The sequence below is a fragment of the Protopterus annectens genome, chromosome 8.part1, assembly GCF_019279795.1.
Source record: "Protopterus annectens isolate FY-2018-M chromosome 8.part1, PAN1.0, whole genome shotgun sequence".
Classification (NCBI taxonomy): Eukaryota; Metazoa; Chordata; order Ceratodontiformes; family Protopteridae; genus Protopterus; species Protopterus annectens.
The window spans coordinates 534,600,475-534,623,781 of NC_056742.1; the positions used below are offsets into that span (position 1 = coordinate 534,600,475).

General features: G+C 39.8%; 1 protein-coding gene across 1 annotated transcript in view; it reads right to left on the minus strand.

Moving 5' to 3' along the window:
* The window catches only part of NRN1L (neuritin 1 like), a 760,092-nt gene that overhangs the window by 621,224 nt on the left and 115,561 nt on the right, over nt 1-23,307 (minus strand). The window lies entirely within an intron of this gene.

Genomic DNA, 23,307 nt, shown 5'->3' on the forward strand with positions numbered 1-23,307 from the left:
TAAACCCTAACAATGTAATGCAAATCAGTTATATGCCCCACAAAACTCCACATTCCCAAGCGGAGACTTTGAACCAAAGACTGCAGATAAAATATTTGTAAATGGTTAGAAACTCATACCAACATCTAATTTTTAAATGGCATGTTTCAGCTGTGGATGCATAGTGCTATGAGCACTTTTTTAACTCATATCAAAGAACTCAAAAATAAATGTCATAATGTCTTAACAAAATGCAGTTTTGCTTTCTGAAATAGAAAACGGATGATGTGGTAAAATGAAAGTGCATTCAGAGTGTTTGTAGTACTGGTAATCTGTAAAGCATTAGAACATTGAACAAAAGAATATATGAACATGTTTAGGCTATAAAAAAGAATGATTTGATGAATGCCCTGGCAAGGCATGTTGCAGTGTGTAATCATTTTAAGAAATATTTATTTTTTGTCCTTGATGCTGTTGATTTAGATACGTTCTGTGGGGATTATAAGACTTTATTAGAATGTCGTGAAACTAAGTGGCAGATTTTTTAATAGCTGATCAGTCACCGGGTCTTAACGAGATGATTATTATAAAATGCTTTCTGCTAATGCAGAGATTGTAGTATTGTTTTTGCTTCTGTTTGTATTTGTGATTAGTTTTTTTAAAGGCTTATATCCAATGTATTTTTTATGAGTGCATTTTTTAAGAATGTGTTATTCTTTAAACATTTGCTTATATTTAAATTAACTTACTATTGTTTTTGTTTTATTGGTCAAGACTGTCACATGATCTTTGGTTTTGGATTTATATGGGTGGTGATTTGTATACGGTTTTTCTGAAGAAGTACTAATTTTATTAAATAGAATGAAAGCGCTAAATATTTGGTGTCCATTTCCTTCCGTGATGGCCAAGCTAGTACTTTTTGATTTATTTTGTTTATTTTGTTTTGGAGTATTTCTAGTAAGCCATGTCACTTTATATATCAGCATAGCTGCCCAGTCTTCAGATGGGTCTATATTACCTTATCGAAATGTATCTAATGGTGTATAAAGCTGTATGACTTCTTTGCTTTGTATGTGTATATGCTAATATGTTTGTCATTGTTACTGGAGCTTTTCTCCCAAGGCCTCCACTGAAAACAGGCTCTTTTTAGGCCTAGTGGACTTCCCCGGTCATCAAACTAAAATAAATAAATAAATAAATCTTCAGCGAATACCAATCCATCGACACCTATACAACAAAACTCGCTTCTGTGAACCGCAAACTTTTTCCCAGGGTAAGAAAGCAGAATTGGTATATATAGCTAGGGGGGTGCTGGTGGTGTGGGGGGCAAAGCCCCCCACTTGGGTGAGTTTGGTTTAATGCAGTGTGTGTTCCGGTGTGCTAGGGGGCGAGTGTTTCCTTGCCTTGGGGAAACTTTCAATGTTCACTGATTTGGGTTTCGTTGTATAAGTGTCGATGGATTGGTATTCAGTAAAGAGTCATTTTGATGAGGTAATATAGACCCGTTCAGATAATAAAATGCAGTGAAGGAACAATGTTGGCCACTTTATGTGTTCCTTCCCAGTACAGTGCAATCTATACAGTGTACTTCAATTCAATTGTTAAACAAGAAGGAATACAAGTAACAAATGTTTCTTTACAGGAAATAGTAAAGTATGTTGTCTGCTTAAGTGGCTTGCTCAGAATCTATGAAAGGAGTCTGAAGGAATGAAACTCAGGACCATATGATGCAGCTCATAGCAATTGACAGCCTTAACCTTACATATAACAAAATATGGTTTGGCCTAACGGCAGCATTGTTAAGAAGGTTAGCAGTTAATTATTTTGCTAACACGGGTAAATATGTATTTTTGCTGTTAAAAATCTTTTTTTTGTGCTTCTTCATGACTTGCTCATTCTCTCCTCTACTTTCACCCAGTTGGCTATTCATTCCAACACAATGAATGAGAGCCAGGTATCCCAAAGACAGGTGAGAGCCCTGCAGTCCATTTGTTCCTAGCCAGAAATTCCCATATGAGAGCCAGATACCCCAAAGATCGGTGAGAGCCATGCAGTCCATTTGTTCTTGGCCAGAAATTCCCATTCACCCTCCATTCCCTGGGAAGAGACGGGCAGCAGGAAGCAGGCAAGCTTACTGCTCTTGGGGGGTGGCCTACCCTTTCTACATGGGAGTAACATCTCCCTCCTCAGTGGCTTCATCAAGTCCACAGACTCTTCCCCCTGATGGGAAGCATGCCTCGACATGCTAGTTTTCACCTTAAATATTTAGTGTGAATGCACTACAGTAGTGTAAGCTCAAAAATTCCAGAATTCCACTGGATAAATACCTAGTACTCCTGCTAAATGTAACCAGTGTGCCAGAGCTTCCTCCATCTCCCCAGAATGGGTGACCCTAGCAGTGGCCACTCACTCCCTTCATCCACAGCCAGGTGATACCTGCATTCAAGCTGCTCGTTAAAAGTTAGTCACCTGCAGTGAAGTCAGGGGTTTATCTCTCTATACCATGGAACTGAAAAAATAGCAATTTGGTATCTTTTGAGTTGCAGACCTCTGTTGTCAGACTTTTTAAATTAATACTTCATCTTATTCAGATATTCTATTTTGTAATTTCTCTTACATCTGAAATTTCCCCCTTTGAACTTGCTTTATGTTATTATCTGTGTTCTGTCCTCTGCCTCCACAGTACACACTTCAAATTTGTACTTATAAGAGTGTGACTGCTTGTATCTGAAATGTCTCATCATGGTATGAAAAGCCAAATAAATAAATATTCCGGGCCTAAAAGCTCTGTTTTGCATTTCTTCTCTGTAATCACAATTTCCAAAAAGGTTAGTGAGCAGGGAGCTTTTCTCTGTCACAGAACACTTCGTATCAGGTTTTTAAAAAAAGATTATGGTCTGTCATTCACAACTCAGAAGTTTATTCCCTAGGGGACCAGTGTTTTCCATTACAATGAGAGAGCTTTCTTGCCTTTTTTGAATCTGGTATCAAAAAATGACAGTAGAAAAAGATATTCTATCAGACTTATAATCTGATTTTCCTTTTTAGCAGTAGCATTGTCAGGTCGGAATGTACAATAAGGATTTCAGCTGCAGCCCATCAGGGGACACACTGACAAATCTGAGAGTCGTGACCCTGGCATGAAACATCTGAAGTCCATAGCTTCTAACTTACCTGATTTTACTGCAAGACAGTGCAATAAACTTCTGTTTTGTATTTATGTCTCAAGCTATGTAACAAGAAAGGCAAAGTGTTTTGCAGTTAAACTGATTTTTGTTTTAATTATAACAGAACTAGAACCACACATTTTCTGGTTCTGGTTCTTTTAATTATAACCAAAATAGAAACTGTGTGACAAAAGTCTTGAAACACTGAAACCTTTAGAGTAAAGGCAGGAAGGCAAAATGTAAATGAAGACACTCCCCAACACTAAAATAAATTAATTAAATTAATTAAAAGACTAAAATTAAAATGAATGAAAGGGAAACAGCTGCTAAACAAGTATCATTCTCCTCTGTAAAGCCATAATAAATCATGACAGTCTGGTAGGTAGCACAGAGGATTAAGGCTTTATCTGCTAATGAGCTGCTTGCTGTAACCAAAGGTACAGAGTTTGATTCCTTTCATCTACATTTGCCTACTGTGTGACATGACAGTGTATCTGGGTCACCACTGAAAAGGGACAGTTGTCTCCAGCAAGTCTACCTGCTTAAAAATATATATAAAGAAAGAATAACAGCTGTCGGAGATCTTTGAAAAATGTATACATACTCAACTACTGTCCTATCTCATTCACAAAAATCTCCTCACCCCCTTGCAACGTGGTTTCTGTCCTAAACACAGTACCTCGACTGCCTTACTATCCTTTACTCAAAAGGTTGCAGAAGTTAGGGACAACAGTCTCCTCATCTCCTATCTATTCCTTGATCGCTCTAAAGCCTTCAACACTGTGTCTCATCCCATCCTTCTTAGCAAACTCTCAGACATAAACCTCTCTCCTTCTACTCTTGGCTGGTTCCAATCCTACCTTGCTGGCAGAAAACGAGCTGTTAGATGGCAGCAGATTTTCTCACCTTTCCTTGCTGTTCAAACAGGAGTACCCCATGGCTCCATACATGGACCGCTCCTTTTCAACATTTTTACCAACAACCTACATTCGTCCTGCAGTCTCTCATCTGTAATACAAGGGTACCTGACAAATCTTCGAACGCTCAAAATTTCGAACGTTACATGGTCGAGACCAAGCGTTCGAAATTTTGAGTGTTCAAAGATAGACTCTCAATGGCGCCGTATGGTGCAGATAGGGAGAAGTTCCCTTTTCTGTACTGAAGTGCTGTCTCAGAGTTGGTATATTTAAGTAGGGGGGTGTGGGGGGGTGCAGGGGGCTTGCCCCCCTGCCTATACTGTTAAAGTGTTTTTTTTCTTTTTTTACTTTTTTTTTTAATTTGATGTTCGAACATCCAAATGTCAAACATTTGGTCTCGACCATGTAATATTCGACATTTTGGATGTTCGGACATTTAACATAGACCCTAATACAATACCCAGACGATTCTACTCTTTTATCTATCTCCATTACTATCTCTGAACTACACACACTAACACAGAATTCATTTATCTCTGTTGAAAAATGGCTCATAAACAATGAACTAATCCTTAACCCTAAGAAAACTCAACTCCTTCTCTTCCTACCTCAGACACTCTCTCACCTTAAATCCAGTTTTTCTCTTTCCTCCCTAGATGCCACCACTATCTCCCCTGCTTCACACACCAATCTTCTTGGGATAATAATTGATGACTGACTAAAATTTGACTTGCACATACAACAGGCCATCAAAAAAAACTACCAAAAACTTGGACTACTTTACAGGAATAAAAAATTCCTCACTACTGCCACTAAACTCACACTTGCGCGGGCATTTCTCCTAACTAGTCTTCTATATGCTTCCACCATCCTTATTAATATCCAAACTACCTCAGTGCAGAAACTGGAACAAACATACAACAAAACTGCCAGATTTATTCTAAACCAACCACTCATCACATCACTGCCTCTCACTAAACAAACGTCAGTGGCTGGAATTTCTGCACCTTCTACAATTGCAACTCCACACTACCTTTTCCATACTCAACAACCCCTCTGCCTGCCCTGCTCTCCCTTCCCATGTTACTCTCTACCCCCCCCCCCCCCCAGCCTCTCCAGACTGCTGATCAGCATCTTCTCTCAGTTTATAAACCCAAAAAGAATATTGGCAAACTACTTTACAAACACTCTGTCTCACTAAATTGGAACAAACTCCCTCTCCATATTAGATCCAACCTTTCCTTTCCCTGTTTTAAAAAGGAGCTTAAATCCCACCTACTAAACTTGAAATTATGCCATTGCCTTGACCACATGTAGTTTTAGTCTGTCCTACTGTATAACCTGTTGCATCTCCTAACTTTCTTTCTCTGTTAGTAACTTCTGCATAAACTAACCTCCTAAACCCTCAGCTCTACTACTATAGCTCTACTACAGCCCCCTCCTTTCTCCCCCATTCTCCACACTATTTATCTTTTTCCCCAATTCCTATCAATGTCTATACATTGTCCTTCTTTAGAACAATGATTATCTTTTTGTTTTTACTCTCATATAGTAAACTTAGACCACTGCTATCAATGCAACCCTTAATGTTCATAATTTTTGCTTTTGTTTTTCTCTCTATAATTAATTTTGTATTTGCATTGTTGTTTTTAATAGTTTTTGTCCTGTATGTTTACCTTTGCTTATGCTTGTTGGAGCTCTTTCCCCTTGGGGCTTCACTGAACATGGGTTGCTTACTATCACTGCAATGGAAACAGCTATTAAACTTTTCTTTTTACAATTATTGTGTATTGTGATTGTTATTTAACATTTGTATATTGTCACTTTATCTTTACTTAAGTTTGCTGGGGCTTTTCCCCCTCGGGTCTCCACTGAAAATGGGTTTGTTTTTCAAATTCAGTTGGACTAACCCAGTTAACAAATGTGAAATAAATAAATAAATATCCTTAACCACAGTACAGCACAACATCACAATAATACAGTGCTGCGAGCAACTAGGACACCCACCAGGCTGTTTAATAAGGCTGGTAGTACAGCACAACAGTATTAGGGTGATGAGATTTATTCTGTAGCAGGTATTTCATTTCCTCACTTTGCTCTAGCATGTGTGTGGGACAAGTACACTTGCAAAGAATTCTTACTTATAATTGATTCACTGTGTTGGATTCCTGGCCAGTTGTGCTCACTTTAGTTAGTTCTTTGTCAAGTTGTATCTTGATGAGTCATAGGGAAAGCTTTTTTTATTTCTTTTCTTTTAACTGGGCTAGTTTCACTGGCCTAGCGGCCTGTTTTCAGGAATCACCTGAGAAGATATCCATACAGATAGGATGAAAATATTCAGGAAATTTCCCAACACTTTTTTGTTTGTGTAGCAAGGACTGAGGTTAACTATGGAGGCAGACATGACTGCAGAAACAGTCAGTGCTTTAGAAGTCATTATTTCAATAAAGGATTCGATAAAGGTGAGCTCCATCTCCAGGTAATCTGAATTTATAGAATATGAAATTATATGCACACCTCTGGACTTTCATTGAGGTCTCTGTCCTCATAAAACATAGACACAATACCAAATTCAGGAACAAACTCATTTGGGGGAACCCACATAATATTACCTATACAATAACAGGAAGAAACTCATAGCCTTTTAACAGCAAACTTAACATCACATCTGCAAAAGTGGAACTCAAAAAGGCAAAGAACTTAGAAACAAAATCAAACCCTCCAAAAGCAAGCACAAATTAAAATTGACACCCATACTAAGAACGTGCACAAAGCCTTCTTCATCTCCTTCAGAAACCTTAGACGTAATATTCAGCAATGTTCTGAGCTAATACTAAATAACACCACATACTCATCCCCTGAAGATGTAGTCAACATATTAGCTGACATATTCAAATCAAACGCTACTCTACTGTCTTCCCCAAACTTTCCACAACATATAAGCATGCCTATGCCACCCCCCCCCCCAGTGATCCTTCAAGCAAGTCCCAAATGCCCTCTCCAAGACTACAAACACTAGGAAAATGGGGTTGAATGATGTGCCGGACTGTCTTCTTAGCAGCACAAACATTGTCTGGAAGACCACTTACTAAGTCTATTCAATCTCACTCTGTCCCCTGGCTTCATGCCAGAGGTATATACAACTGCTACAGTCATCTCACTTCACAAAGGGGGACCCACTACTGAACCAGTTATCAACAGCCCCATAAGCCTCACCAGCCTTATCTGCAAGGCATTGGAGTGCATAATTATGGATCTTATTAACAAGGACATTGGTAGTCTTCAAATCCAAAATCAAAAACAATTTGGTGTTGTTAAAGGCAGATTCTGTCTCCTTAGCCTGGTAGACTTTTTGAACAAGTTGCTGAAGCACTAGACTTGGGCAAATCAGTCTATACTGCCTACCTGGACTTGGCCAAGCCTTTGATACCATTCCATATTCTGGCTTTATTGGCAAGCTAATCCAGCAAAAAGTAAACCCCCAAATTATCCACTGGATAGCAAACTGGTTCAATGACAGAACACAATTTATTAGTGTTGGAGGAACACTTTCATCAAAAAGAGGTGTCTCATAGAGACTGCCCTTGCAACCACTCCTCTTTGGTATCTACTTCACTAATGTTAAAGCCAATACCAAGGACCTGCAGCTGAAAAGGTTGCTGATGACTGTAAACTCAGATCCATCATAAATTCTCCAACTGACTTCCAGATTCTCAAGAATGAGCGAAAGCACAAAAAAGTGGTGCTTGGACCATGGACTCAAATTAAATGCCATAAATGCGGCAGTGTCCTTTGACAAACTTGTGCACCCATGCTCATATCATATAGGTAACATTCTCCTTAAAAACTGACTCTGTCAATATGGACTCGGGCACTTTCATTGACAAAGAGATATCCTTTGTCCACCACATGTCTGCATTAGGAAATCCTTCTTTTAAATCCAGACTAATCACCAGGGCTATATCTTCAAGGTCCGTGGAAGTTATCATTCCCTTCTACTCTGCTATCTGGAAGACCACTTACTAAGTCTATTCAATCTCACTCTGTGATCTTTTCCTTGTTCAGTCTGGTGAGTGGGACATCAGTGGAATGGAACTTCTCTACTTGCAATCTAAACAGTCTATTCTCTATCTCAAAAGCTCAGCACTTGCTCCTAAAGTATTTCTATATAGGTAAAGTACTTGTATACTAAACAAAGTACTACATTAGCCTAGAATCCCCTTGAGTACCCATTTCCCTATAGGTCCCTTCTGACTCAGTTACACAGCAAACTTTTTCACTTTTTCTAGCATGTCGAAGGGTCAGTTGCTAGTGTCCTCTCCTGTTCAGCTGGTGAATCTGGGCATCTTGAGGCAATGTTACAATTGCCTCATGTACACAGACAACCCACTCCTTCTCCCACAAAACACAAATACATGTGAGAGATGCAACTATATAGCCAAACTGGAAGCTGAGCTCTCTCAACTCAGGACTGGCAAGACCAGACAGGACAAACCCAGTTTCACATAGAACTATCACAACTGCAAAACAAACACATAAACACACAAAGACATACTCAGAGGCACTGATCAAAAATCTACCAAAACTACAGAGGCCTCCAAAGCAGACACCCAAGCAACTGCCACCTCAAGACATAAGACATGCAACACATAGTTCTCAAAGTCAGTGTGCTAAACAGTCACCGCCCTTAAGGCCAAACACAATGCCAGACACACTTGTTATAGGTGACTCCATAGTCAGACACACTGACGTCCCACTCACCAGACTGAACAAGGAAAAGATCACAGTAAGCTGCCTGTCAGGCGCTAGAATCCGCCACATAACACAAGCACTCAGGTCACTCCACAGCAAGTACAAGTATGACTCAGTCATTGTCCATGCCGGTGTGAACGACCTGAGACGTACCTCCCTGGACTACATGAAAAGAGACATAGAGGAGCTCTCAGATTATGTAGCCCAGGCCGGTATGACCCTGACCCTGAGCAGTATCCTACCCTCACCAAGAATTATGCCACAATACAGAGACAAAATGCTCAGCTTTAATAATTGGCTTAATTACTGGTGTCATTCTAAGGGGATCCAATGTCTGTCTGCCTGGGATGACATGCTTGACAAGCCACGCTGCTTCGCAAAGGACGGCTTGCACCTGCCACCCCTGGGCTTCCGGATATTGGCAAAGGCTCTTGCTACCCCATAGTACCTTTTTTAGGCAAGGCTCAAATGATAAACCTACCACCCTAGAAAACAAAAATGGAGAAAAACTAAGGGTAATACTGCTCAATGCCAGAAGTCTAAACCTCAAGATGCATGCCCTCGAAGCCCTCCTCAGTATGGAGAACATCGATGTCTGTGCTGTGACTGAAACCTGGTTCAAGGCTCCTGAGAGCACCCCAGCACTATCAGGTTATACCTCATATCATGCGTTCCGGCCCCAAAATCCGGACCGAACCACAAAAGGAGGGGGAGTATCCATATTCATAAAGGATACCCACACCTCCAGGTTAGTGGCAACGCACAAAGCATCGGAGACCATCCAGGTGCAATTAACCATAGGTAAAACTGCCCTACAGTTTGTAGCATGCTACGGACCACCTTCTCAAACTCAGGAAACCCACACAGCCTTCCTGAAGACACTGGAGAGTATGAATGTCTCTCCAAACACCATCATATTGGGTGACTTCAACTACCCAAACATAGACTGGGAACATTACTCAAGCCCCAACACCCTAGCCCAAAGGTTCCTGGAGTTCATAAACTCAAATGCTATGGAACAACTAGTCACCATTCCCACAAGAGGAGAAAATATACTAGACCTGATCATCACAAACATGGGGACAAAATGCTCCACACCGGAAGTATATCCCTCATTGGTGAGATCAGACCATAAATTAATCTCATTGGAGATCCACATCCCACCCCCACCCCCAGCAAAAAAGACCACAGTGAAGAACTTCTCAAAAGCAAACTTCACACTTCTTAAGACTGGAGTGGTATCCTTCAAGGCCCCCGAGCCAGTGGAAACCACAACCCACGCTGCTGAAACCCATACAAATGCCTTCTACGAGCACCTCCAGGAATGTATGAATCAAGCAATCCCTAATAAAATCAAGACCCTTTCCACCAAAGGCAGGCGCCCGGTCTGGTGGACCCCAGCCATAAACAAACTCTACAACAAGAGGAGAAAGCTACTACATGACAGAGCAAAATCCCTAAAAGGGAAGGCATCTCTGATCAATACTAGCAAAAAACTACGATCACTCATAAAATCATCCAAGGCCAACTTTGAGAGAAAAATCGCTAATGACACAAAAGACAATCATAAGGCCTTCTTTAGCTATGTTAGAAACCTGGGTGGAAACTCCCAGATATGCTCAGAATTAGTCCAAAATGATAAAAAATCACTGAACCCACAGACATTGCCAACATACTGGCAGACAGGTTCAGTGCAAATTTCTCCCTCCCTCCCCGCCAAAAGGAGAAATATCTACCCCACCAGAGTCTAGCCTCCCAAACATCTCAGATGCCCAGGTGAGAGCTGCTCTCTCTAAAGCAAAAAACACAGCATCAATGGGACCGGATGGTGTCCCCGGCTGTGTGCTACACAAACTCAATGAGGAACTAAACCCACACATAAGGCTGCTGTTTAATCTTAGCCTTACTACAGGATACATACCCAAAGAATGGCGTACGGCAACTGTGGTCCCACTTCACAAAGGCGGTGCTTCTACGAACCCTGGAAATTACCGCCCCATAAGCTTGACGAGCCTTGTCTGCAAAGCTATGGAGAGGATCATAATGGAACTCATAAATAAAGACATTGGGGACCTACAGACACTGGATCCTACCCAATTTGGCTTTGTCAAGGGCAGATCCTGCCTCTTGAACTTGGTCGACTTTTTCGAAACAGTCACTAAGGCCATTGATGAGGGTAAGGCAGTTCACACAGCCTACCTTGACCTAGCAAAAGCGTTCGACACAATACCCCACTCGGGCATCATAGAAAAGCTCACCAGCTTAGATGTAAACCCATATGTCACAAGATGGGTTGCAAACTGGCTCAAGGACAGAACACACAGGGTTAGAGTTGCTGGTGCCATGTCAGACTCTAAGCCGGTCATGAGCGGTGTCCCACAGGGCTCAGTCCTGGGCCCCTCTTGTTCAGCATTTATTTTTCTGAAGTGCAGGCAAACATAGGGGATTGTGGCTGACAAAATTTGCAGATGACTGCAAACTGGGCACCATAATTGACACTCCATCAGACACAGACATCCTCCAGAGAGGTCTCATAGAAATGGATAACTGGTGCCAGAGCCATGGCCTTAAGCTAAATGCCAAAAATGTATAGTCATACCCTTTGGGAAAAACAAGGTAACCCCTAATTACCACATAGGTGGTAATCCATTAAACACGGAAGAAGTTATCAGGGACCTGGGGACCCAAGTTGACAGTAACCTCTCTTTGACACTCACATTGCCAAAGTGGTTAGGAAGACCTTCTACATTGCCCACCTGATCATGAAGGGATTCACATCCAGATCAGGAGAGGTCATTGTACCCCTGTACTCTTCACTTATCAGACCAATGATTGAGTACAACGCCCCATTGAATGTACCTTACCCGACACCTGCAGCAGTTGGAAAGACCCCAAAAGTTCCTCACCAAAAGGATAAAGGGGCTCAAACATATGTCATACGATGTCCGACTGAAGAAACTCCAGCTCTATTCAGTCGCATACCGTCTGCTCAGAGGTGATCTGCGCCTGACATACAAGGCCATGTCCAACCCGGAATTAATGGACATGCTCCACCTCAAAAAATCCAAATCCACCAGAGCCACGAGAGCAAGAGACTTAAACCTCAACACGGATATAAATAGGATGTGCTAGAGGGACAGATTCATCACCCAGAGACTCCCTACACTATGGAACAGAATCCCAGTCCATGTGAGGCAGAGCCCCTCACTGACTCTGTTCAAGAGAAATCTTGACGAGTGGATGGGAGATCGTAGGTTTACCCCGAGAATCATCTCTGTGTCACTGCTGGACAGAGTCACAGCAAACTAATGGGTATAGTATTCTCATCCTAAGGGGTGGTGAAAGCCACACACACTCTGGCTAGGCTTATAAATGCCCTAGGGCAGATAGCCTAGTATGAACCTATGAACCTATGAACTCCTCTCTTATCAGGTCAGTAATAGAGTATAATGCCCCTTTTTGTATGTAGTTGTCTAGTCATATGATCCAGCTTGAGAGACCACAACATTTATACTAAGTCCGTTAAAGGTATATCCTCCTTAGTTATCACAACCTAATTTAAAGTGCTTTCTTCATCTTCCATATCCTATTGACTTCTGAGACAAAATCTCTAACTAGCATAAAGAGTCTCCAAGGATCCAGTCCTGTGCAAATCTCCTGCACATCTACAAAACAAATAACACCCTAAGCACCTATTCAAGAGATCTAAACTTCCACTGAAACATAAAACAGGACTTGCTGTCCAGGTAGCTGTCTTGGTTTCTGGAAAGTAGATTTACCCTTCTCCCTCGTGATTAAAGCTCAAACCTCTTTACTTCTTAACTTTCTGTATTTCCTGGTATTTACTCATCATTTACTTGTGGAATTTAATAGAATGTATTTTTAACTAGTCTCTCTGTATCTTGTATACTTCGAATGTTACTTATGTTTAGTTTATCTATTGTTGTTCCTTTCAAATATGGAGCTTTTCTCCCCGGGTCTCTGCTGAAAAGGGATATGTATCCAGTCAGACTAACCCGGTAAACAAATGTAAAATAAAATAAAAATAAATAAAATGGTTTTGTCTTGTAGCCAATTTGCTATCCATTGTGCCACATAAGAATGTATTTGTAATGCATTAAGTTTAGTATCGATGGTAGCATGGAGGCTGGTGTCAAATGCCTTGGCCAGGTCAAGGTATGTCATGCGGACAGCATTGCCATTGTCAACAGTATGTCTTACCACTTTGAAGAAGTTAGCCAGATTCATGATACAAAATATAACCTTGAAAAAGCCAAACTGCTGCAAGTCTAGCTGGCTAAGATTTTTTAATATCATAGTTTATCAGATCAGTCATAATACATTCCATGACTTTGCAAATGAGACTCATAAGACAGATGGGTCTATAATTCCTAGAGTCAGTGGTGGGACTACCTTTGTGGAGTGGCATCACTACTGCTGTGTGCCAAACCACAGAGACAAAGCCAGTGGCTAAACTCAAGTTAAATAGTTTAGAGAGTGGCTTGACCAGGCCATGTTTACTATTGTTTAAACAGCCAAGTATATTATTAGGTGTTGTGGAGGTATTGTTTGGTCTTGGAAAACATATTCATTACATGTTCATTAGTGATGACGGAAGGTTTCAGTGACTCAGGAATAAGTGGGCTTTGGATAGCTGTCTCTGGATTAAAGTTTGCACTAAATTTATTTGCTAGGATGTTGGCAATGTCTACTGGGTCAGAATAGGTGGTGCCCTTAAATATGTTCAGAGTAATGCTGGGTGTTATTTCTTAGTTTCCTAGCATAGCCAAAGAAGGATTTGTAATTGTCCTTAGCTTCAGATACTGACCCAAGTTCATACATTGCTTTAGTAGATCTGATCACATTTTTCAATTTTCTAGTCAAATTTCTGATTTATCCTTGATAAGAGGGTCTTTTGGTCTGCTATATACTTTAAAGATTTTTTTTCTTTTATTGTAGAGCTTAGTTATTTGGTGAACCACCAGATAGGTTTATTTTTAACTTAAAAAAAAACACACATCAGCATAGTAATAAGGACAGCCTTGTAGTACTTTATTATCACACCGAATCTGGGCAACAGAAGAATAAAACTATTATAGTAATAACCCATGGCTGGGTGTGGGTAATGCTGGATTTACCCATGGTTGGTGTGGTTTGGCCAAGTGACCAAACAAAGCAAACTGTGGGTAAATCCAGCATTACCCACACCCAGCCATGGGTTATTGCTATTATACAATGACATTATTTAAGAAAAAAGTTATGTGCTTTTCTTTAATAATGTCTTTGTATAACAGCACCATGGTGTTCTTCTGCTTTTTTCCCCGGTATCATGGGGCTTTCTTGATGTACTGCGCATGCCTATGGGACTTACATTCCCACACTTACCCAGTAGATCACTGCTTTGGAAAGGAAGCAATGTAGAAAGGAAGATTTATGTTGCCTTTTTTTTTTTTAAATAAAAAAAAAAATTAAATCCAGACAGTTCAGACATACAAGAGAGACAGGGCAGAAAAATACAGGATATTCAGGTATGTTTCTTTAGTTTTGCATAACTTATCTGATTTTCCTTGTATTTTCTCAGTCCTATCTCTTGTACCTGTGAACTGTTTGGATTTCAAAGTTTATTATTTTTTAATAAAAAAAAACGGGAAAGCTCTGTAGCATATATTAATAGAAGAAAGTCCAAGCAACCGGACTTTTTCTAGTGGTATATGCTGGATTTTACAACTGGTGTGCTGACTGGGATGACCAATCATCGTGCACGTTTTTGAATGTTAATGGACAGTCATTGTATAACTTTTAATTAACTTCATCACTTAATCTGATGAAGCCAATAACAAAACTGGTTTGATTTAGATTAACTGAAGAAGCTAATGGCGAAACCAGTTTCATTAGTTTACTCTTCTCTTTCATCCAGATTCTGTGTCATAATAAAGGACTATGGTTTCTTCACGTCTTCTGTGCCGATGGGTGTTTTTCTACTACTGATGTCTCCATGACACGGGCTATATGTTGCAGAGTCTGTGGCATTTTTGGATTGTTTATTTGGATCTTGTTTTTAAATTTTCCATTATATTTAGATCTGGTTGTGACTGCCAATTCCATACATTTGCCTAAATGGGCATAGAACTCATTTGTGAAGCAACCTGCTGTGGCAACTTTGGAGTGATACTGCTACAAGTGAATTTTGAAATGTCAACATAGAATTTGATGATATTAGTACAGATGAAGTTATTTAATTCCAAGATATTGGTATCTGCATGTGTAGAGATTTTGAAGGTGAAATTCATTCATTTATAATCTGACTTAACCAGGAAAGAGATACCAGTGGAATAGTGTATGAAAATGCTATATTCTTAAGGTCCAGGTAAAGAATATTATGTCTTCTAGTGGGTTTGTTAACAATATGGTCCAGACAGTTTGTGTGTTTATTAAATATAAGAACTTTTGGTTGCACCCTGCATTGGAGGCATAGTATTACAGTTTATTGAAGAGTAGTTAAAGTCTCACAAAATGATGGGTTCCTGCTTAATTAGGTACATTTAGGAACCTTATATGATTTTTAGGAAACAGAGGGTTTTCCTGTAGTAGGCTGTAAACTAGTAGTTTGTCCTGTTTAGTGTAATTTGGAGGTCAATGAGTTCAGCTCGTGAGTCTCTGGGAATCTGCCTGGCAGTGGTATGGTCCTTACCAAATATGGAAATGTGATCACAGTTTCTATTGCATCTAAAGGTAAGGTAGGCACAAAACCCATGTATGGAAACAGTGCTTTCTAAATATTTAAACCATGTTTGAGTAATTGCACAACTATGAATGCATTTCAAATAAAGGAGATCCTCAAAGTCAGAGAATTGTTGAGATGTCCAGCATTGAGCAGAGCTACCTTAATGTGATCCTGTTTTGGATTTAATATGTTTAGTTACACTGAGATGTCCATTAACTGGACTCTGCCAAAAAAAGGCACTGTGGAGGCAGGAAAGGCATTAGCCAGTATGAAGAATCCTTGGAATAAGAGGTGTAGGCCATCCTTTGCAAAGCACGTAACAGCATCTTGACCCATATTGACACATACTGGATCCCCCCAAAATGATACCACCTATTTAGTCAAGTACTGAAGTCAAATGTCTTTTGTTTGTACTTAGGCCTCATTCTTGGGGAAGGAAGGATTCAATTTATAATAGGCATGGAGAGTTCTAACATGTCTCTCTTTATATCCCTCAGGGGTTTGTGTCCCAACTCTTCTACTCCCGCCTGGACCATCACCATCACCACATTATGGTCATATTTGTTAGATGAAAGGGGTTTTGAGGACCCTTGAGCTGTTAGAGGTTGCAGTACCTGAAGGGTAACTTACTGTCACATTGTCCTTGTCCGGCCTATTGAGCAGAGAATCAATGTGTTTGACTTCGGAGTCATCAAGCACTAAAACATTTTTATTTGTTGAGTGATTTGGTGCTCTAGTTTTAAAATAATCGGATTCTTGGTTACTCTTTGTTGAAAGTGTGAATGAAGGTGCTGTGGTTCTGGATTTCCACATAGACCTAGTCCTCATGGGGTCTAGAAGGCTTTGGCCTCAGTGTATGGCATCTTATTGTCAGCTGTCACAGAGTGTGGTAGATTTATGTTTAGCTTGAAGACCTTTTTTAAAGCATAATTGAGCTGTCTGCTACAGTTTAGCAAAGGCGTCTGACATGTCAAAGTGCTATTACACAACTTCAATATAACTGCTTGCTTAACATGAACTATTTTTTTTTATCCAAGACTCCAAACTGGTGAGGGTGTTATATCGGACCATTGCTCAGGGCACCAACCAACATTACTACAGCTCTGTTTCTGTGACAGCAATAAAACCATTCTCTATTAAAACATAACAGAATTAATTCTTTGTTTTAAAACATCTTTATAAAATCACAATTGCAAGAGTGACATAGATACATTAATAGAAAATAAAAAAACAGTGATATTTTTCATGGTGTTTATACAGCATACATTTTAAATAAATATTACTCACTCCAACATTACATTAATTACTCAATTCCTACCATTTCTTAAACCTCATTTCTTCTCCTGGAAATTATTCTGCATCCATTTTTTCTACAAATTCCATTTATTTCCATATAATTTGCTCCTCCCATTTTCTGAAGCTCAAACCTACAGTTCTCTTATCTGCTTTACAACATTCAATACTTCTATTACAGGTAGTTTAGAGTTTCATTTTCTTTTTCGAGTAATTGTTTTTTCTCGGTCAATACTATTAATCTTAGTACGGCCTTACTATATCTCAGCAATTCAGATCCTATATTTCAGCAAAAAGAATCAGTTCCTTTGTTACAACTATTTTGTCCCCCAGCATTTCTGCCAAAGTACTCCGCAGTCAGTTTTTAAAATCTTTTAACTCGCTACATTCCCAAAAAACATGTTCTGAGTTACCTCTCTTTCCCTTCACACACCTCCAGCCTTTGCTGTCTACATGAGAAAAATTCTCTGAAATCTGCTTGGGGTAAAAATACCTATGCAAATACTCCCAAGCAAAAATCCTAAACCTTCGGGATTTTGCTGCAAACTTGGAAGCCATACAGATTTCCTCCCATTGTTTCCTTGTGAATTGCTTATCGAATCTCCCTTCCCAAGCTTTTCTTACGTCTTCTGATTGATTCTTATAGTCATCATGCAATATGGTACACGCCCAGCCGATTATCCCTCTTTTAGCAGCAGCTTTTCTTCTAGATTCAGCTAAAATCTGTACCTGGGCAGGCCTTTCAATTAAGATTCCCTTATCCCTTTCTGTTTGTCTATACTGTGATATTAATCCTGGATGGAGAAGGCAGTCCCCAACCCGCAGTCCAAACATCTTCTTGGCCTCATCCCACTCTATTACCTTTCCCTCTCAATATCGTGGCTCTTTTGCAAATTTTCTCCAACACAATCAGTTCTTGGCAGTGTAACGAACAATATCTAGGCTATGTAGTCAAAGTAAGAGTAAGCTGACCACATGACCACAGTTCGACTCTCATCAAATTAGGACTGAGTGCTCATTGGAGAGTACAAGGCATACCAAACCTGCTTTGAAGCATCTCCTCTACTCAGTGTACTATACAATCCTGTGGGACGATCTATGCCTGGCTTACACGGCACGGGCAAACCACACACTATGAATCTCCTACATAAACATAAGTCAAAGAGTACCAGAAATACAAGGCCTAGCGACCTGAATTTTGTCTGTGACTTAAACAGAACAATCTGGAGAGACAGGTGTGTGTCCAGAGACTGCTCTTCCTATGGAAAAGGCTTCCTCTCATTTGTTACCCAGTTCAAGCACAACCTAGACCAGTGGATGGTGAAAAGGAAATTTACACCAGGCCTAGCACCCATGTCCATTATAAACAGAGGTAACGTATAAATGCCTGGCCCTCAATGCCCCCACACCCAGGTCATTAGGCTAGTAATGATCTATGAATCTATTAAAGCTAAAGAAAATTAAATTAAAATCAAAGTCACAAAGAAAAAGCAAACAAAAAAGATGACTGACATCTGAAATGGAAAGGCAGTCATAAAATGCTAGTTTAACTGAAGTATAATCTCCGTAAACCAGTTGTTGAGGGTACTTCATATAAGAAAGAATACCAGGGACAAAACAATACCATAAAATGAATCCAAAATGTTATATTCTCTAAATAAAATAAATCTGAAATAACAGAACATGGTGCAAAGTTAATGTACTGGGAAAGAAACTGAATACAGGGTCTTGTGTAGAAGCCCTCCTATAGTACACAAATTGTATTTGTTAAAGTGCCAGTTTTTTTGTTAATTCCCTTGAAACATTGCTCATTTATATCCTTTTCTGTAACAATTCGGAATTGCAACATCAAATGTCTTTGTTCTGAGAATTCAGCATTTAGGATTCATTTTTATGCTGTTCTTCTTGTTTTAATTTCTTACATTACGTGCCAGTCTTTAAATTCCAAAAGCATTTCCATACAAGAACTATTTATATTGTTTTAAACTTTAAGTTGTTTCTCAACACAAAACATTTTCATCATCAAAGTAGCACTGAAATGTGAAAGTTATTTCTCAGAACAAAACATTTTTTACATTCAGGGTATCATACAGAAGTAAAGCCTAAGTATAGGTAGCAAGAATAACATTCCACATGGTGATGAAAGTTCGGTTCTTGCTAATGATGAATTCAGCAATGTTCTCTTTCAAGCTACAGCTTCAAACTAAAAAAAAAATATCTTTTCACTAGTTGGTGACTTCAGCCTAGGCTAGAGGAGCAATCAAAGCACTCATCATCTGATTCTTCATCAACAAATTCAGATTCATTTATTAAATCATTTATTTATCACTAACACTAACTCTTAAGATAAAACTCTCTTGGTTTACTGTCTATAAGTAAGCCTGGATGATGGAAAATTATAAGCATTCTTCCCAACACACACTGAGTGATCACTTTTATTTTATTTTATACATTTGATAGACTATAGAGAGATAAATACAAGATTATAATATAATACACTATCAACTCAAGACACAATAACCTCAACTGGTGTCCCCATCAAGGCTGATTTCTCTGGACTCTTATATTCGTCTTGTTCATAAATATTCAAATATATGAAATAAAGGACATCTGCTGCTCTCTAATCAGAGGAACTGATCATCATCAGAAGTTCTTCAAAAAATTCATGTAGTCCAATCCTTACTTCAATAGTATTTCCATAGCCTTTTTAGCTGTTTTGAAAAAAAAGCTTACTGTAACCATAGCTAATGCTATTTGTTAATCTCCAGTTCAGTTCTGGATTCTACACCTCACCGTCAGTTCTAGACATCTCTATACCTTTCTCTTTGGTGTCACTCTCAGGTCCAAAATGTCTAGGCCTTTCACCTAGGCATAACTCTTGATTCAAAAATCAAAGTCCTGCAACTGCTGCTCAAATTAGCACTGACTGGGCCATCTCTGTTTCTATACTTACAGGTTTTTCCTCTGACTAATTTCCTATCTTCAGTCTTGCCTTACAGACCACACTATTTTATACGGAGGCAAGTTCATTCTGATTGGCTACTAAGCAGCCTGTGGGAACGACTGGAAGAAAATTCCATGTTTTGCAAACTGAAAGAGGCACACTAACAGATGCATGTTTCATCACTATGACACACAGAATCATAACATTCAACACTAAATGTAACTTTTATAGGTCCAGCACGCCCAAAATGCTACAGTACTTATTGTGGTAGTCTTTCAGACTTTTTGCAATCTGCCAGTAATGTCAGTAATGTATCTCAGGTGGAAGTGCACTGTTACTTTTTATGTTAAATTTGCACATTACATTGTACTGTATTGCATTTTACTTAAGAGTTTATAACCATCTGACCAGTGGTTAGAGGCTTGGGAACGCAGGTTGACAGCAATTTAAACTTCAATTACCATGTCTCCACAGTGATAAGGAAAGCATTCAACATTGTGCATCTCATAAATAAGGACATCGCATCCAAGACCAAGGATGTTATAACTCCTCAATGCTTGACCCTCATGATATCACTAATGGAGTACAATGCTCCCTTTTGCATATACCTCACCAGACACCTGCAACAACTGGGGAGACCACAGACGTTTCTAAACAAGAAAATTGAGAGCTTCCAAAACATGACCTACACAGAAAGACTGAAGGCCCTGTCTCTGTACTCTGTATCCTACAGGCTGCAGACAGACAACCTGTGCCTGGCCTACAGAGCAGTCTCCGACCCTGCCCTAATGGAAATGCTGCATGTCCGCAAATCAAATGGAACAAGAGTCAGTCACTCCAGGGATCTCAACCTAGCCTGTGACATAAACAGAACATGCTGGAGAGACAGATGTGTCTTCCAGAGACTGTCACTCCTCTGGAATAAACTCCTACTTCATGTGAAGCAGAGCTCCTCAATGACCCTACTTAAGTGCAACCTTGACAATTGGATGGGAGACTGTAAATTCCCCCTGTGGGTGGCACATATGTCCCACATGGACAGGGGCAGTCATTGCTAATTACTGATTCACTCTGCTAACAACCATCTAAACATGGTCAACTAGGGAACAAGGGTATTACATGACTAGGCTTGTTAAGGCCTTAGGGCCATTAGCCTAGTAACCTCCTATGAACCTGTGAACTTACCTTAACTGAGCCTTGTTTGCACTATATGATTAACTTCACAACCCTTTCTGGCCAACACATTTGAAATAATCCTGAACCAGCTCACTTACCCAGTCAACAAACAAATAAAAAAACTTAATGTAAAGAGATGACTTTATCAGACTTAGACTCCATTGAACTAGAATACATTTCATAGCCAAGGAATAGCAAATTACAGCTGAGCTAACAAGAAAAGCTTATAATTCAATATTTTTTCTAGACAGTTTTTAGGCATAGTAAGAAATGATATGGTTAGTCTATTAAAGAGTTTTGGCAGAAATTATAATTTTGTGGGGGGCAATGGTGGATGGTCTGATGGGGAAAGCAGATCGAATATGGGGCATAATTCAAGAATAATTTTATATAATGACTCTTCAATATACAATTACAACTGCTGATTTTACAACAGTAATGTTAAAATGTTGTGATATTTTGCTGAGTGACCCAAGGTACAAAAAAGGACTTTACCCTTCAAGCCAATGTTCTGTTCTCATGCATCCAGTGCTGGGGAGAAATGAGTACATAATTACTTCATTACTATATGCAAGATACATCAGTGTGGCATATTGTTTTTTTTTTTTAGCCACTGTTTCAAATCACAGAAAGGTATTGCCAAATACATAATTTACCCCAATGCTCATCAAGGCAATATGGTATGCCTTAATAGCTGTTTTGGGATGGCATGCAACTGAATTATTGATATTTTGTTTATGTACTAAAAGACACTGTGTTGAATGCCACGGTGGTATGGCGTTAGCGTTGTTACCTCACAGCAAGAGGTTCTCCCGTTCGATTCTCGGCTGGGCTTGGGAGTGCCTTCTGTGTGGAGTCTGCATGTCCTCCCCGTGGTTGGGTAGCGTTTGAAAGACATGCATGCGTAAATGGGCGTGCCTTCGTTGAAGGTTGAGTGTCGAGCTGGCACCTCGGTGTTTTGTAAAAACTCTACTGCAAATCATTAGCGGACCGGAGTTCTGCTGTGGTGACTCCTTACCAGGAAAAGCCAAAAGACAAACAACAACAACTAAAAGGCACTGTGTTCATAACATAAATGAATCATGTTTGATATAAACAGTATTGTATTTTCTACCTGAAAGTTACACTGCATGTTAATCTTCGATTTTTACATTATATTTCACATTGCTCCACTTAGAGCCCATGTCATGGTTGAAAATGGCCTTTGGATCAGTTCATCTACAAAGTTAACAAATATATAAATAAGTAAATAAAAATAACATCATATTTTAATTACATATGTTATTATTTACACGGCAACATTTGCAGTGTGTGAGCGATGGTGTAGTGGCATTCCATAAAATCACGTGGCCACAAGGAAACTGATGCAAAGGACATGAGGTCACAAATACACCATTATTAACATTGCTAACATAAATGTATTAGAAATGTGCTGTCTACAAAGCTAGGCTGCGGTGGTGCAGCGGTTAGCATTGTTGCCTCACAGTAAGAAGTTCTCCGATTTGATTCTCAGCAGAAGCACCTTCTGTGTGGAGTCTGCATGTCCTCCACACAGTCGAGTGACATTTAAAGACATGTAGGTGTGTGCATGAATGGGTGTGCCTTCTTTGAAGATTGGGCTGGCACACTGGCACTGTAAAAATCCACTGCCAATCATTAGCAGACCGGAGTTCTGCTATGGCGATCCCTAACCGTGAAAAGCTGAAAGACATTAGTTTTACTGTCTGCAAAGCTACATGCCAAATCCAGGTTATTTAAGTTTCTCAGGTATAAAGTATGCAAATAATTAGTTTAATTACCTACATTTAGTTATCCCCAAATAGTCATCATCTTCTTTTGGCTGTTCCCGTTAGGGGTCACCACAGCGGATCATCTGTTTCCATTTCTTCCTGTCCTCTGCATCTTGCTCTGTCACACCAACCACCTGCATGTCCTCTCTCACCACATCCATAAACCTTATCTTAGGCCTTCCTCTTTTCCTGTTAACTGGCAGCTTCATCCTTAGCATCTTTTTCCCAATATACTCAGCATCCCTCCTCAGCACATGTCCAAACCAATGTAATCTTGCCTCTCTGGCTTTGTCTCCAAACCTTCCAACCTGGGCTGACCCTCTAATATACTTATTCCTAATCCTGTCCACCCTCGTCACACCCAGTGCAAATCTTAACATCTTTAACTCTGCAACATCCAGCTCTAACTCCTGCCTTTTTGTCAATGCCACTGTCGCCAACCCATATAACATAGCTGGTCTCACTAACCTCTTGTAGACCTTCCCTTTCACTCTTACTGGTACTTGTCTGTCACAAATCACTCCTGACACTCTTCTCCACCCATTCCATCCTGCCTGTACTCTCT